Source organism: Phocoena sinus, chromosome X, assembly GCF_008692025.1.
Source record: "Phocoena sinus isolate mPhoSin1 chromosome X, mPhoSin1.pri, whole genome shotgun sequence".
NCBI classification, from domain to species: Eukaryota; Metazoa; Chordata; class Mammalia; order Artiodactyla; family Phocoenidae; genus Phocoena; species Phocoena sinus.
In genome coordinates this window covers 26,449,756-26,467,263 of record NC_045784.1, presented here as the reverse complement: position 1 = coordinate 26,467,263, position 17,508 = coordinate 26,449,756, and the positions used below count along the sequence as shown (strand labels likewise).

Genomic DNA, 17,508 nt, shown 5'->3' with positions numbered 1-17,508 from the left:
ACAAACAAGAAGTGAATACCTTTTCAGATTTTTTTTTCTGTATCTCATGATCACACAGACTTTACTGTGGAATAATTTCCTTTTTCACAAAAAATCCACATTCCAATGTTCCGAATGACAAGAAATGATTCAAGGATTTCCAGTTTGCGTTACATAATACCAAAATTCTTATTTTTCAACCTGATAAGCTGCACTAAATGCGTGAGTCATGTCATTAATAAACTTAAACTCTGAAGCTAAACACATCTTTAATTGAAAGGAACAACATTTAAAAATAGAAAAAGAAAAATCTCCGATTTGTGCATATCGTCTAGGAACAAATATATTATATGTTGTGTTCCCAGGAGCCACACCTTGGCCCTCCACTAGTCGGAAGACTGACTGCTTTCTTTAAATACAAGTGAAGTATCTGCTCAGCCTTCACTAGGGACCGGAGGAGCCTTGGGACATGCCCTGGAACACCCACTGGCCAGCGTAGCAGTATGAGCCCTGGCTGCAGCTCTGGCTCAGGCTCTCTCTTCCTCATCTCTCAAAGCCTCTTCATACCAGGATGGGAAGGCACTGGGCTTGGTATCATTGACATTAGCCCCAAACTCACACATTCTTTTATATATCTATATCCATAACCATCCTGCAAGCACCCCATACTAGTTTACAAAGATCATGCTCATTCTTTTTTATAGCTACACAGTATAGTGCTCCACTCTGCGAATATACCACGTTTTTATCAATTAATATATTCACGGACATTGCAGTATTTTCACATCGTTGTGGATGTGTCTTCGGGGTTAATTTCTGAAAAATTGGAGTTACTGGCTCAAATGTAAATGCATATTTCCTTTTGTTGTATCGCCAAATTCTGTTTATGTTCTAATCTCATTCTTTGACGAGTAGCTGTCCAGCTACACGTCAAAGAATGAGATTAGAACATTCTGTAACATTACATACAAAAATATACTCAAAACCAATTAAAGACCTAAATATACGAGTGGAAACCATAATGCGCCTAGAAGATAACATGGGTGGAAACACGCTTTGACATAAATCATAGCAATATTTTTTTGGATCTGTCTCCTAAAGCAAAGGAAATAAAAGCAGAAATAAACAAGTGGAATATAATTAAAGTTAAAAGCTTTTGCACAGCAAAGGAAACCACTGACAAAATGAAAAGACAACCTGTGGAATGGGAGAAAATATCTGAAAATGATATGCTCAATAAGAGGTTAACATCCAAAATATATAAACAGCTCATATAACTCAACAGTTTAAAAAAAAACAACAACAAATAACCCAATCGAAAAAATGGGCAGAAGACCTAAACAGACATTTTTCCAAAGGAGACATACAGATGGCCAACAGGCAAATGAAAAGATGGTCAACATCATTAATCATCAGATAAATGCAAATTAAAACTACCATGAGGTATTAACTCACACCTATCAGAATGGCCATCATCAAAAGAACAGAAATAACAAATGCTGGCAAGCGCGTGGAGATCTGTACACTGTTGGTGGGAATGTAAATAGGTGTAGCCACCGTGGAAAACAGTATGGAGGTTCCTCCAGAAACTAAAAATAGAGCTACCATATGACCCAGCAATTCCACTCCCGGGTATGTATCCAAAAGAAACAAACAAACAAACAAAAAACAACAACCCCACCCCCTCACTAAGTTGGATGGTCTCCTTCAGGTTCTCGATGGTTCTCTGAGCCTGAGGGTTTCCACCGCTCATCTACCCTTCCCTCCAGCTTCGTCTACATGCCTCTGACCCCACCCTCCCAGTCCAACCTCTCTGTTTAGTAAGAAGGTGCCTGTGTCTGGCAGAGCCAGGATACGATGAAGAGACAGTCCTTCCCAGCCGCCCGGATAATCAAGAGTTTTGACCGGATCTTTGAGCACACACCAGGACTGTGAGGGGCCAGAGGAAAAGCACAGACTATGGTGCTGAAAGGGATTAATAAGGAACTTAGTGATTTGGCCCGTGACCCTCCAGCACGCTGCTCTGCAGGTCCAGCTGGGGATAATATGTTTCACTGGCAAGTCACAATTATGGAAGCTAATGAAAACCCATATCAAGGTGGTGTATTCCTTTTGACCATTCATTTTCCTACAAACTACCCCTTCAAACTACCTAAGGTTGCATTTGCAACAAGAATTTATCATTCAGACATTAACACTAATGGCAGCATTTCTCTCAATATTCTAAGATCACAGTGGTCTCCTCCTTTAATTGTTTCTAACGTTCCTTCATCCATTTGTTCACTGCTATATGATCCAAACCCAGATGACCCCCCCCCCCAGTGCCATAGACTGCATGGATCTATAAAACAGAGAGACAGAGAAGTACAAAAGAATTTCTCAGGAACGGACTCAGAAGTATGCCAGGTATGATACCTTAAAGTCAGAATAACCTGCATTATAGCCAGAATAAACTTTAAATTACTGTTAAAAAAGGAAAAAAACACTAATTCGAAAAGATGCACGCACCCCAATGTTCATAGCAACATTACCGACAATTGCCAAGATGTATATACCACATCTTCTTTACACACACACACACACACACACACACACACACACACACAATGGAATACTAGTCAGCCATAAAAAAAGAATGAACTTTTGCCATTTTGCAACAACATGGATGGAGTTGGAGGGTATTATGCTAAGTGAAATAAGTGAGGTAGAGGAAGAAAAACACTGTATGATACCACTTATATGGAGAATTTCAAAAATAAAGCAAACTAGGGAAATATGACAGACTCACAGATATAGAGAACAAACTAGTGGTTACCGGTGGGAAGAGGGAAGGGGGAGGGGCAGGGGAAGGATAGGGGATTAAGAGATACAAAATACTATGTATAAAATAAATAAGCGGGCTTCCCTGGTGGCGCAGTGGTTCAGAGTCCGCCTGCTGATGCAGGGGACACGGGTTCATGCCCCGGTCTGGGAAGATCCCACATGCCGCGGAGCGGCTGGGCCCGTGAGCCGTGGCCGCTGAGCCTGCGCGTCCGGAGCCTGTGCTCCGCAACGGGAGAGGCCACAACAGTGAGAGGCCGGCATACCGCAAAAATATTAAAAATAAATAAAAATTAAAAATAAATAAGCTACAAGGATATATTGCACAACCAAGGGTATATAGCCAATATTTTATAATAACTGTAAATGGAATATAACTTTTAAAAATTGTGAATCACTCTGTTGTGTACATGAAACTTATAAAATATTGTACATCAACTATACCTCAATTAAAAATGATCTACTCTCTTAACAACTTTCAAATATACAATACAGTATTATTAACTATAGTCGCCATGCTGTACATTACATCCCCAGGACTTCTTTATTTTGTAAATGGTTTGTACCGTTTGGCCATTTACACCCATTTTATCCATCCTCCACCCCACACCTGTGGGAACCACCAATCTGTTCTCTGGGTGTGTTTTTTTTTTTTAATTTCCACATATAAGTGAGATCATATAGTATTTGTCTTTGTCTGTCCCTCTGTGTTATTGCAAATGGCAGGATTTCCTTTTTTTTTTCTTAAATGGCTGAATAATATCCGAGGGAGAATGAGAGTATGACTGTGTGTGTGAGTGTGTGTGTATCACATTTCCTTTATCCATTCATCCATCAATGAACACTTACGTTGTTTTCATGTCTTGGTTATGGTAAATAAATGAATATGGGGGTTGCAGATATCTTTTCAAAAAAGTTGTTGTTCTCTTTTCCTTCAGATAAATTTCCGGGAGTGGAATTGCTGGATCACACGGTAGTTCTATTTTCAATATTTTGATGAACCTCTATACTGTTTTCCATAGTGGCTGCATCAATTTACAGTCCCATAAACTCATATTTTCTTGAATAATTTAAGCGCATCCTAAATGCAAAAGGTATATATCTTTTCCTGACTTTAAAAGGTGTATATCTTTTAAATTTTGGAAAAGAAAGACTGAATGGAGTATGCCAAACCCATAGGTGAACAATTTTAATTTGTTTTCTCTATCTTCTTATCCTATTTTACTGTGGAGTTCTTTCACATTACCAGGGATATCCCTATTCCAATTCCATGCAGTCTTGTTCTGGATCCCATAGATGATTTAAAAATTTTCAATTTGTATTTCAAAAAAGAAAATTCTTACTTCTAAATCTGATAAAGAGCAATAAGTGTGTGACCCATGTCATTCATAAGCTTGGTCTGAATCTAAACAAACTTTCTTTTGAAAAGAAAATCACTTGAAAATTACCAAAAAATAAGTCAACAGGAATTTATGCATATCAGGAGCACTGGTTAACAGGCTTTTCCAACCACAAAGTGAAGAATCGGCCTCTACCTCACTCGGGGTGACAGGAGCGACTGGATGTGGCCCTGGAATGTGCACTGGCCGTGGCAGTAGTGCCAGCCCTGACTGCAGCCCTGGCTCGGGCTCTCTCTCCCTCATCTCTCAAAGCCTCTTCATACCAGGCTGGGAAGGCAGTGGGGACCCTATCATCGACCTTGGCCAAAAACTCCAGGACTCTCATCTTGCCGGTTTCAGCTTGGGCTCTCGATCGCTGTCGCGCATCTGATGATACACCAGGTATTTTCCTGCACCAAATCTTCTGTGATAAGCTTCCTGGGCTCTACCAAGATGAAGTGCCTCCTTCCATCAAAAACACCCAAAATATTCAGGAATTCCCAGATCTCCTCCTCAGAGGCGCGGTCGCCATGCAAGAAGATCACACCGAGGAGAGGCATCAGGGGCCCATTCTTCCGAAACCGCCCGCCACTGCTCCGACGCCCATCATCGGTGAGATCTAGCTTGCCGACCAGGGCATAGGAATGACTGTTGGGCTTGACTTCCTTCAATTCTAGGCCAAAGACCAGCTCCATGCACTCGGAGGCTCTCCTGGGGATCTCAGGGAAGTGCTCCCTATACCTTTTGTTGACAATCTTCAGCTTTTCTCCCTTTTTAATGGGCTGCTTTATCTTATATTTATACAGCATGAACTGCACCAACATCCCTGCCTTCCTGGTTACAAGATCCTTTCCAGGATCACTGGAGGTTGAGGCCTGGGAGGAATTTTTACTTTCCTCAACTTGGCCCTTGGCACGTACATCATATCCTGGGCATGAAACCCCTGCAGCACGAGAGCTAGTGGCTGGGGCTCCCTGAGGCTCCTGGCGAGTGCCAGCAGCAGCGGAGCTCTGGGGAGTACCCTGAGAAACAGAAGCGGGTGAGGAAGTGGTCTCTTCTACCCCTGCTGTGGTGGCCTGAGCATTAAGACCTTGGGTCTCACCTCTGTTACGGCGGCGTTCCTCACGAGCACGGAGCTTACTCTTCTGACCACGAGGCATGGTGGCTATGGTCAGGGACAGCAGACAGGAGTGTGGGCCAATGACAGGTGATTTGGACACCTGGAGGCTGGAGAATGAGATGACGTGAGCACCTTAAAGTGGGGAGATTCCACCTTGGCTTTATCAAAGGCTGCCTCTGCAAGTTTCCTTGAGGGCACTGCTCTGGGAACCCACAAGGCTCCTGTTTTCCCGGTCAGCCTGTCCTCCCAGAATCCCATAGAGGAACCACAGAGGCCTTAAGAGTTTTACTCTGCATCCTATCAGCCCTGCCTTGGATTTACTCAGGTGACAACAGGTGCTGGCAGTGGGGTCCTCTCGGTTCATCTTCAATATTATCATGTCAGGTCTCGGCAGAGCCTGGGCACCCTCCCCGCTGCTACTCTTCAGCTGACACCTCAAACCTCCCTGCGATCCAGGAGAAGGAAGTGAAGGGGTGCCTCAGTCCACCTCCCTGCCAGGGGACACCAGAGCTGCGAGCTCAGTAGGGTCCCTCCTATCCTGAGTTCGTTGCGATCATCATTCGAGGTCCTCACCTTGGCTCCTTAAAAGGCTTGGAACCACTCTCCATTTGCTGACTGGTGGATGCACCTTCAGACTGAGGACCTCACCTCTCTTAGACGTGATATAAAGAAGTGAGCAGACGCTCTACCTGACAGTCCTTCCCAGAGATGTCTTGGGCTGAAATCCAAGGGTTGGGCTGGACACTTTGAGTCCTCACTCGGGTTCCTCAGTTGGGCTCCTGGTAGAGAAGCTCAACTTTTGCCTGAATGATGCCTATATGATAGTAAGAGCCAACCAGCCTGTGTCCCAATAGGAGGAAGTGAAGATGACCGTATCTAACTAAACGTGGTCTCCCAAGAATGAAAGCTGTTGCAGGCAGGTTGAAGTCCTTGTGGTCCCACACAAGATCCCAATTCAAGGTCTAAATGTGCCTCCTGATAGGGTCTAAGATTTCTCCCTCTGCTGACATGGGACCACTCTCCTCAGACCAAGACCCTTATTTCCCTGTTCGCCTGTAGTGGGAACTGATGGGCATTTCTGCCTGACATCTATGCTTGAGGTCTCCCAGGGATGCTAATAGTGAGGATTCTTTGTGGCCTGAATGCTTTCATGTGGGACATCCCCACAGTCCTCAAGGCTCTCACCATGACACCTGGCATAACCTGAAATCCTCCCTTGCCGACCCGAGGCTGCCCCCTTTGACCTGGTCTCTCACCTCCCTGAGATGTCCTGGGAATAAGTGAATGCAACTCATGTCAAAATACCCAATTCTCCCAAGCCTGAAAACAGGGCTGGTGCGTTATGCTGCCCCGTTTCTTGTGGGAGGGGCCCCCATCCTCACTCGGTGTCACAACCATGAATGCTGTTGAGGACTAGGTCCCTTTGCTGAATTGGGCTTATTCCATTAGACCAAGGCTCTCACCTCCCTGAGACCATCTCCAGAGGAGATGAGGGGGCACCACAGCCTGCCAGCTCCGCCCGGAACCTCCTCTCCTGAGTTTGGGAGTCATGAGGTAGCCCTCATTTCCCTCCGTCACTGGAGGGGAATTTAGGTCACTCAACATCTGTCTACCTTGCTAGGGCCTCCTAGAGCTGAGAGCAGGGGCACTGCTCAGTGTGGCCCGCTTTGGGGGCCGAGGTCTGCTCACTAGCACTCAAGGCCCTCATCTAGGACTTAGATCTTCTCCATTTGTAGAATCAGCGCTACTCTCACAGACCAAGGCCTTCTGCCTGAGACATCCTAGGCCGAATTCAGCCCGATAGCTCTGCTGGGGCCTCCAAGAACAAGATCGCAGGGGTGGGATGCAGGTGGGTCACCTTTGTTATGGGGGGAGGGGGGAGGGAAGGTCCCGCAGGCTACACTCAGGTCCTCACCGTGGCTCCGGACGAGTCCTGAAAACCCACGCTTGGCTGAACAACCGCCGCGGCTCCCGGTCAGGCTCCTCGCTTCTGAAGCGGAAGTCGGGGGGGAGCCGCATCCGGCGCGGCGTGGGGTCTCCGAGGGGTGACGGCAGGGGCAGGACTCTGCGGGGACACCCACTGGTCAGGGGTCAGGGGTCAGCGGTCCCTGCGTCCTGCTGGTGCCGTCTATCAGAGCCTGGGAACCCCTCCCTCTATGGTCCCGAGTCCTCCAGCCTCCAAACAAAGCCCTCACCTCCCCGAGGCCCTAGCTGGGGGAAGTCAGGGAGCTGAAATTCATAGAGCAAGCCAGTAGGTTAGAAACTCAGATGTTATAGTCTTGAGTCCAAGGTCTGTATAGCAGGGCAGGCATACTGGAAACTCAGGCGGGGTTTCTGTGTTGCAGTCCTTTTTTTTTAATATTTATATATTTATTTTGGCTGCGCCGGGTCCTCGTTGTGGCATGCGGGATCTTTAGTCGCGGCATGGGAACTCTTACTTGCAGCATGCATGCGGGATCTAGTTCCCTGACCAGGGATCGAACCGGGGCCCCCGGAATTGGGAGCACGGAGTCTTAGCCACTGGACCACCAGGGAAGTCCCTGTGTTGCAGTCTTGAGGCTGAAATCCTTCAGGAAACCTCAGTCCTTGGTCTTGGGGCCCTCCACTGATTGCACGAGGCCCAGTCACACTATGGGTGGTAATCTGCTTTACTCAAAGCCTACAGATGGAACTATTAATCGCATCTAAAAAATACCTTCACAGTGGACATCCAGACTGATAACTGACTAAACAACTGTGCAGCACAGCCGAGCTAAGATGGCATACAAAATTAAGAGGTGGGAATGATAGGGAGGAATCTAGACTTGGAAATACGATGCTGCCACTAACTGGGACAAAGAATACAGGAAGAGGACGAATGAGGTTGGGGAAAAAAATCATGTGTTTATATTTTTTCACACTGACTTTGAGATATCCTTGAATCAGTCATCGTTGGATTTATGTTTAAAGCTTCGTGGGTAGGTCAGGGCTTGGGATAATAGATCTGGAAGTTAGCAGCAGATAGTTTGCAGTTAGAACTGGAGGAGTGGATGAAGTTACCTGGGGATAGTGGTGGGGAGGAAAAAAAATAGTGGACCAGATATGGTAACTTGGGGAGCACCAGTTCCCCAAGGGGTGACGGAAAAGAAGTCCATTGAGGAGGCAGAGAAAAAACAGGTTGAGAGGTAGAAGAACCAGGACAGGGCAGTGTCTTAAAAACTGTAGCAGACAGTGCTGTGCTCGCCAAACCCAATTCTATATTCCTTCTTCTCAGGCACACGGAAAGCTCCATTTTTCAGACCCCTTGAGGCTAACCGAGGATTTATGACCGGTTTCAGCCAATGAAATGGGAGAAGCAGTGATGGGTTTGGCTGAATCAGAGAAGAGCCCTTTAGAGACTCTCTGTCCACTCTCCCCTGCCTCAGTGAATAGGTAAGCCCCAGAGAAAACCCCCAAATGCCCCTCCCTCCCCCAGACCCACTGAACATGTAGTGTGGTTGAGAAATAAACCTTTGTTGTGGTAAAACACTGAGATTTCAGGATTAATTTGACACTCTAACATAACCTAGCTTATCTTGACTAATACAGAAGCCAAGGCAGTAGAATATTCTGCAAAGGAGAGAACAGTCACAACAGTCTCACACGCATCAGTGTTCCTGAAAAGAGACCCTTCCATGGATTCCCAAATGTGGAATAATTAAGCCAATAAGTCCAAACAATTTAGGGGGTCTCTCAATCATAACAGTCTGACAGGGAACCTGCATTGTCTTTTGGCTTTAGCAAACAAATGTGCTCATCAGGTCAATAAAATGTAGAGTTAACTTGAATTGGACATTGACATCACAACACATATACACATTACAGTGGACTAGTCTTGTGGTTTGGCTTGAACTCTTGAGGTGATGACATAAATTCTGATTGAATTATCTTTGCCTTAGTTCTCCATTTATGTTTTGCAAAAAGAGTGTTCTTAGTATTTCCCCTTCGTACAAGAGACCCCAATTTATAAACAACTTTCTCCTATATATTTAGTTACGAAGTTGATTGTTTAGCGTTCTGGGTGCCCTCTCCCAAGTGGAAAGAAACGATAAAGGATGATTAGCTTCCCAGGCCATATCCCACCACCTACAGTGCAGCCAGACTAGAAATGCACATTATTCCAGGACATAATTATGACTTATGTTATTGATTCTACTCAATGAGAAGCAAACTAAATGTCATTTTACATAAGGCACAACAATAGAGTCAAGCAGGAAGCTGTGCCAGATATATATGCATTATACTTGAAAAAGGAGAATACCAAATTCCAAAAGTACGTTGATGTAAACTAAAGGAGGTCCAACTGGCCTAAATGCACACATCTAATCATAGATTCCACATATCTGTATAAATAAAAATGAAATCTCTGATGAGACTAGTAATTATGACATAAAATGTTCCAGCTAGAAAACATTAAGCTAAAAAAATCACTTAAAAACTATAAAATATACATGAAAACAATGCTTTGATTAGGCAGCATTTCCAATGTATTACGGTCCTTCTTCCACATATTACTCTCAAATGAGATCATCACAATCTCTTTTCTTCTCAGATTTATAGAAATTACATTAAGAGGTATCCTTGGATACCAAACAATCCTTAAATCTCACTTAGTCCAAGATGTGGTCAAAGCTGAGTTCCTCAGTTCTTCACTGCTTAGCTATTTACTAATGATAAAACATAAAATCTCTCTCTTTTGAATTACCTCATTTATCCTATACAAATGGGGAGTGAAGTATTAAGGCTAATAAATTTTTCTGATAACCATGGCTTGTATTTAAACATTAATACTTTTTATTGACCTAATTAATATTAATGGAAATCATCCGATAGTGCTTTAGGGCCTACAGATGTGACAGATTCCCTCTCAGAAGGTTAGTATTTCTACATTGTAGTTTTTAAGTGTTAAGGTTATCTATAGGGCCCATATTCTTCCTGTATTAAATGTCAATTAATCCTTCAATGAAAACTCAGCAAAATGCTTTGATAATAAAATAATAGTTAACACATATATAACGCTTATGAATTCGTGGGCACCGTGCTGAATGCCCTACACTTAATTCTCAGAATAATCTTATAGTTAGGTATTACTATCATCACAATTTTACAGATAAGAAAAGAGGCACAAAGAGGTTACGGAATTTACCCAAGATTACACAACTAGTAAATGGTAGCGCTGGGATTGAAAGACCGGGTGTCTGGCTCCAGAATCTCATGCTCTTACGAACTACATATTGCCTTTCTAGGTGGTGTGAGATAAACATGCTCCAGAACTATGTTGAAACTCATGAACTATCAGGAACTTATCCTCTGATATAAAATTTCTCTTTATCAATCCACCAGCTGGAGAGAGAACAGTCTATAGGTAATCTTTTTGTTTTCATTCTGTAGGAGAAATAATCATGCGTCACTTCACTCTTCTTTTGTAAATTATTTGCTTATTTTTCCCATTTTAAAGGCTTCCCTAACGTCTGTAATTAGAATTTCCCATGCCTTTTGAAGTTTATTTTTCTTAACCTTAAAAGTATTTTTAGGAATAGTATGTGCTCCCTGTGGAAGACAAAGAACATAAAAAATTAAAATATGAACTGCTAGCCCTTGATGTACTTATTAGTAAACTTCCACTGCCCAATGAAGAGCCACAAAACTTAGCATCCTAACACAACAACTGTTTGTTCTCACAGATCTACAGGTTGGCTGAGGGGCTCTACTTCACGCTGTAGCTTAGGACCAGAGGGCTGGCTGGGACCTTTTCTAACGGTGATGACAGCTTTAAAAAGTGAGGTGGGTCTTATAAGTGCTGTCACAGAAAGATCTTGCATTCACTTCCATTAAGTTACAAGAGCAAGTCACAGAACAACATGTACACTGTGGCCCCTGTGTGTTAAAAATTCAACACATTTTTGTAGCACATCTATGTACAAAGAAGCCTCAAATCAGCTTTAGAATGACACACACCAGACAGTTAATTGTGGTTACTTCTGAAAAGGGGGCTGAATTTTCGAGCAATGTTGTAAGGGGGGAGTTTGTGATTTAGGTGTGTAAGAAGTTTTTATAAGAAGAGTATATATGCTATGATTAGCTCTGTCATTAAAACATTTAAATGAGCCTAAGAGTAGAAATAGTAGTTGTGTATCACTCGGATTAAGTAACTGCTAACTGATGCAACAGAGAAAACCTGATATCTGAATGACTTAACACAACAAAAGTCTGTTTCTTGTGCACATAAAATCTGATGAAGGTTGGCAGAGGCTCACCGCTCACAGATGACTCCGAGATCCCGGCTATGTACATCACGTGGCTCCACACCTCAACACGGGCTCTCTCTGTTTGCTGCTGAATGGAAGAGAAAGCACAGAGGTGCCATACTGACTCCCTCGTGCCTTGGTCTGGAGGTGACCCTTCCTAATTACAAGTGGACTGGGAATATAGTCTCCCCAGGAACCCAGGGAGAGCAAGACAGGATGTGGATGAGGTTTGCAGTCTCCCATAAACTGGTGTATAGTATGTGCTCAATAAAGAGCGACTATTGCAATTGCTTATGACAACAACCCTCTTAGTTAGTTGGAGGAGTTTCTGAGAAGGCCAAATTTACCTTGAAATTCACCAATTTTTTTCTTGTGCATACTATGTAAGACGTGTTTTCAAATATAGGATCCCATCTAATTTCCAAAAGTACCCTGTACATCTCAGCAGAGAGGGCTTTCACCAGTACCTTTCTGCATTGCCAATTGCAATAACCTGTGTAATCTCAGTAGGCTGGAAATTTTCTCCTAACTTTTGGTTGCACGGTCAAAATCATACCCACCCACCACCTGACAGAACATACCTGAACACCCGAACAGGTGCCATTAAGCATACTGAACAAACAGCATCTCCCCTGGGACAGATACAGACAAGAATTACTGGGAGGATGGTGAATTATTTTTCCTTGTTGTTCAAAGCTAGCATGTCTGCCAAAGAACCATTTTCCACCTCCAAGAAGGACTCCAAGATGGGATTTTAGGAATTCAGCCTCAGCAGATGTTTGTTTACACAGTGATTTCCTTGGTCCCTCCTCCTTTACCACTTAGGAAGAAGGCTTTGGTTTTGGACCCCTTAATTAAGTTCACTCATCAGTGTATGGACTCAGTGGCCAGATTCAAAGAAGACATTTCATTAAAATCTTACTGCAAATATCACGTTGTTTCAAACAAGGCCTCCCTAGCCTTGGGGTTATAAGCCAAGGCCCTGTAGAGTCCACACCAAATCAGAGTCTCGTCACCAGCAGGCTTGCAAACACCGAGAATGTGGTGGAGGCACCCAGTGGGGATGAGGAGGTGTGTAAACGTCACTGTCTGAAGTGAACAGATACATGGAAAGGGCAGCTGCTGTCCCAGGGGTCCACGGTGACGAACGGGATCTGCGGGGAGTCGGGATGCTCCGACTCAGGGGAGGGCAAGGCATATGGGCTGTCTGTTCCTCCGGGAGCTGAGTGCAGCCTCCAGCGGAAGATGCAGAGGAGAGCTGGCCAGCAGGTCAGCTTCCAGTCTGGACACGAGGGCACACTGGGGAAGACCCAGGGGCAGGGCGCTGTGATGCCGGAAAGTGCTGGGACTAGACCCCTGTGCCGGGACCGGGGCAATCAGCTCTCAGGGAAGCCTGGGGCGAGGGGCAGGAGGATCCTAGGTAAACGAAGCCCACAGACAATCCCCAGATGGTGTATGATTCTCGTGTTCACCTTCCTTCTTTAGGCCTGCTCTTAATATTTTGGCTACAAGTTCCTCTTTCTTATTGCCTGAGAGACGTCACGGAGCAGTGAAAGGAGAAATGGATTAAGAGACAGAAGGGCTGCCTCAGGCTGGGAGGAGTGGAACAGTACGGGCTCTGGAGGAATTCAGACCGGGCTGTACTCCCGGTTCTGTCACTTTACCAGTCCGGAGAATACTGCAAGTTCTTTGTCTGCCAAGTGGGTTTGATAAGCCTCATCTTATAGAACTGTCGGAACATATGTGATATATGTAAAGCACCTGGCACAGTGGCTGGCGATGTCTGGGTCTTTCGTGCATGGCAGTTATTACGATGCTTGTTTTCATACCAGAAGAGACTGGTCTTCTCTGTCCTAGAGATACCCTCATCTCTAGGAATTTTTCATTTTATCCAGGAGATGTCAGAGACTATGCGGGCCTCTAGGACAAAGAAAGCTGAATTAACCAAAGTGGTCCTTAGCAAGTAACCCTGAGCACATTTTCCCTATCAGAGAGTATGTTGTTTCATTTGTGGAGGCAGGGGTTTCACCAGGATGCAAATCAAACCTTATAGAATCTGTGTCAAGGACCAATAATTCCCCTGCCTCCCAAACCCGCGCCCCCCCCCCACCGATTTTCACGTGTTTCATCACCACCAAAATCTGGGCCCATTTAGGAGTTCTGCCAGATTACACTCAAGACAAACAAATCTCATATATTAACGCATATATGTGGAATCTAGATAACTGGTACAGTTGAACCTCTTTGCAGGGTGGGAACAGAGACGCAGACATAGAGAACGGACACGTGGACACGGGGGAAGGGGGGGTGGGATGAATTGGGAGATTAGGATTGACCTATGTACACTACCATGTGACAAATAGATAGCTAGTGGGAACGTGCTGTACAGCACAGGGAGCTCAGCTTGGTGCTCTGTGACCACCTAGATGGGTGGGGGGAAGTCCAGCAGGGAGGGGATATATGTATACGTGGAGCTGATTCACTTCGTTGCACAGCAGAAACTAACACAACATTGTAAAGCAGTTACACTCCAATTAAAAAACCCCGATAACTAATTAATGGAGCGGGCTGGGGCTCCTCCAGCCCAGGGCACAGCGTGCCAGCACAGGGGCTTCTCAGCATCCCACCCCAAAGGAGACAATATGCATAAAACACCTGGTTTATTTGGGCACTGTGTTCACCTGCACCGGGGCAAAAGCACTGGACCCCTGCTCACCATTATCACAGCCTCATCTAGCCCGCCATGCAGCCAACTTAAAATTACCTCCCAAGGAGGGATTTGCAAAATAACCAAACCTCAAAGTGCTCTGGCTAAGAGAATTTATACTTCACTGCTCTCATCTGGACTCTCTCCCCACCATCCTCACTGGGTTTTTTCATCACACCACCTTCCTTATATAACAGCTGCTCTTATACACTCAACATCTACAGGCAGGTGCAAGGTCTTTTTTATCTTAGCATCATCACTACCAGCACAGAACCTTCCAAAGAGCAGATGCTCAATTACAGATGGGAATCAATGAGGCACTGGGTGAGGAATGTAATTTATTACTATCTAATTTTGTCGGCATTCTTGAATAAGCTAAGGACATCTAGGTGTATATCTTTGAATTTTACAAAGAGAAAGACAAAGGTGAATGAGACAAACCAAAATTTGACTAAACTTTACTTTTCATTTTAAAACCACAGCATTCTTTCACATTTCCAAGAAAATTCCTATTCCAAAGCCATATTATCTCAGTCCGGAACGCCAGAAAGATGCAAGGAGTTTTCACATCGTACTACACACTACCTAAACTCTTACGCTTAAACCTGATAAACAACAACAAATATGTGATCCATGTCATTTATAAACTTGGATTCTGAATCTAAAGAAACATTCTAGTAAAAGAAACAACATTTGAAAGATACTAGTGTAAAACAGGAACACAAAGAAGATATATATTATGATCTTTCCAGCCCCAGCTTAGCCTCTCACTACTGAAAAGGTTGGCAGCGTTGGTCAAACACAAAGTGAAGAAGCTGCCTCAGACCTCACTAAGGGTGGGAGGAACTGCTAGACATCACCTTGGAAGGCGCACTGGCCTTGACACGAGTACCAGCCCTGGCTGCAGCTCTGGCTCGGGCTTGGGCTTGGGCTCTCTCTTCGTCATCTCTCAAAGCCTTTTCATAATGGGCTGGAAAGGCACTGGGGACGGTACCAGTGACCCTGGCCACAAACTCCAGGACTTTCATCTTGGTGGTTTCAGCGCAGGCTCTCCGGCCCCACAGGAACTCATAGCGCGGGGGATCGCCGTCACGCACCTGACGATACACCAGGTAATTTTCCTGCACCAGATCTTCTGTGATAAGCTTCCTGGGCTCCCCAAAGATTATGTGACACCTTCCAACATAAACCCCCAAAACATTCAGGTATTTCCAGATCTCCTCCTCAGAGGCGCGGTCGCCATGCAAGAAGATCACACCGAGGAGAAGCATCAGAAGCCCATTCTTCTGAAACCTCCCGCCACTGCTCTGACACCCATCATCGCTGACATGTAGCTTGCTGACAAGGGCATAGGAATCACCACCCGGCTTGACTTCCTTCAACTCAAGACCAAAGACCAGCTGAACGGACTCAGCAGCTCTCCTGAGGATCTCAGGGAACTTCCCCTTGTACCTTTTGTTCACAAGCTTCAGCAAGTCTGCCTTTATAATGGGCTCTTCCATTGTATACTTCTCCAGCAGGAATTCTATCAACGTTCCCACCGTCTTCATTAGAGGATCTCTCTGAGAGCTCTCACCGGAGGCTGAGGCCCGGCAGGAACTTTTCCTCGCCTGTACCTGGCCCTTGGCATGCACATCAGATCCTGGGCCTGAAACCCCTGCAGCACGAGAGCTAGTGGCTTGGGCTCCCTGAGGCTCCTGGCGAGTGCCAGGAGCAGGGGAGCTCGGGGGAATACCCCGAGAAAGAGAAGAGGGGATGAGGGCGACTCTTCTCTCTGTGCTGCAGTGACCTGAGCACCCCTGTGATTCTGGGTCTCCCTCCGGGCCTGGCGGCGCTTCTCACGGGCATGGAGCTTACTCTTCTGCCCCCGAGGCATGACTATGGGCAGGGACAGCAAGCGGGGGAGTGGGCAGGAGAGCAGGTGATGCTGGAACCTGGAGGAGGGAAGGTGAGAGGGTGTGAGCACCTTCAGCAGGGAGGTCCCACCCTGACTTGAAGAACGCCGCTCTGCACGTTTCCTTGAGGGCACTGCTCTAGGAACCACTAGGCTCTTGTTCTTGGTCAGCCTGTCCCCTGAGAACCCAGCGTATGAAGCGAGAGTGAGCGAGCCTCAGGCTACAGCCTGCCAGCCCTGCCTGTGGCTGACGGCGGTGACCACGGATCCTGGTAGGGTAGGCCCTCTCTGGGTTCCAAGGGTCCCTTTCGTTCACAAACAGGATTGCCACATCGACTCTTGGTAGGGCCGGGGCCTCTTTCCTGTGCTGCTCTAAAGGTGACACCTCAAAGCTCCCTGGGGCCCACGAGAAGGAACTGCGTCATGGACACTGTCGGGGTGCACAGCGCTGACAGTTGTGTGGGGCCTGCTCTGTCCTGAACTCGTTGGTCCTCAACCATTCAGCGTCCTCATCTTGTCGATACCAAGGGTCTGGGACCCCTCCTGCTGCCCCTGGTGTGGCACCTTCAGACGAAGGATCTCGTCTCCCTTAGAAATGATACAAAGAAATGAGGAGCCTCCACCTGACAACCATGCTCTGGGCCTTCAAGGGCTGAGCAGAGGCCTGGGCAGGACTCTTTATTATGCCTTTGATTCGGTGGAAGGGGGGTCGTCATTCACAGTCCCCACTGGGTCTCCTGGGAGGATCTGGGGGCGCCTTTCTCTCTTGACTTGAGGACATTTCCTCCCAGTAAGGCCCACAGCTCCCTGAGACCGAACAGTGGAAGTGAGGATGGCCTTACCTGGCCACAGCGCCCCTAGTCTCCAGAGGCTGAAAGCCGCAACAGGCAGGCTGAGGCCCTATAACGTGTGATCCTCCCTCACGGTCCCCATTTCTCACTCAGGGGAGGGTCTACGGTTCCTCCCTCTGCTGACCCATCACACCAAGATGCTGACTTCCCTGTGAGTTCCGAGTGGGGAACTGATGGGCACTTCTGCCTCACATCTGTGCCCGGGGGCGCCTCTAGGAACGACAATGGAGAGGGACTCCGCGCCGACCCCGCTGGCACGGGGTGGACTTCCCCCCCACAGTCCTCAGCATCTTCTCCTTGAGTCCTGGCAAATCCCGGAAATCCTCCCTCCGCTGATCTGAGTTCGCTTGCATTACATTAAGATCCTCACCTTCCTGAGATCCCCGAGATGAAAGAAAGGGTGAGCCACTGCCAGTCACCCCCGTCCATGCCCTCCCTGGGTTGGTAGCAGGGGCTGGACTCCGCGGGACCCCACTGTTGCGGCATCGTTGG

General features: G+C 46.3%; 3 pseudogenes; 1 reads left to right on the top strand and 2 right to left on the bottom strand.

Moving 5' to 3' along the window:
- Positions 1–1,938: 1,938 nt before the first annotated feature.
- On the top strand, positions 1,939–2,410 carry LOC116747033 (annotated as a pseudogene).
- A 1,925-nt stretch (positions 2,411–4,335) lies between these two features.
- On the bottom strand, positions 4,336–5,338 carry LOC116747032 (annotated as a pseudogene).
- Positions 5,339–5,461: 123 nt separating this feature from the next.
- On the bottom strand, positions 5,462–16,147 carry LOC116747031 (annotated as a pseudogene).
- Between the last annotated feature and the right edge of the window lie 1,361 nt (positions 16,148–17,508).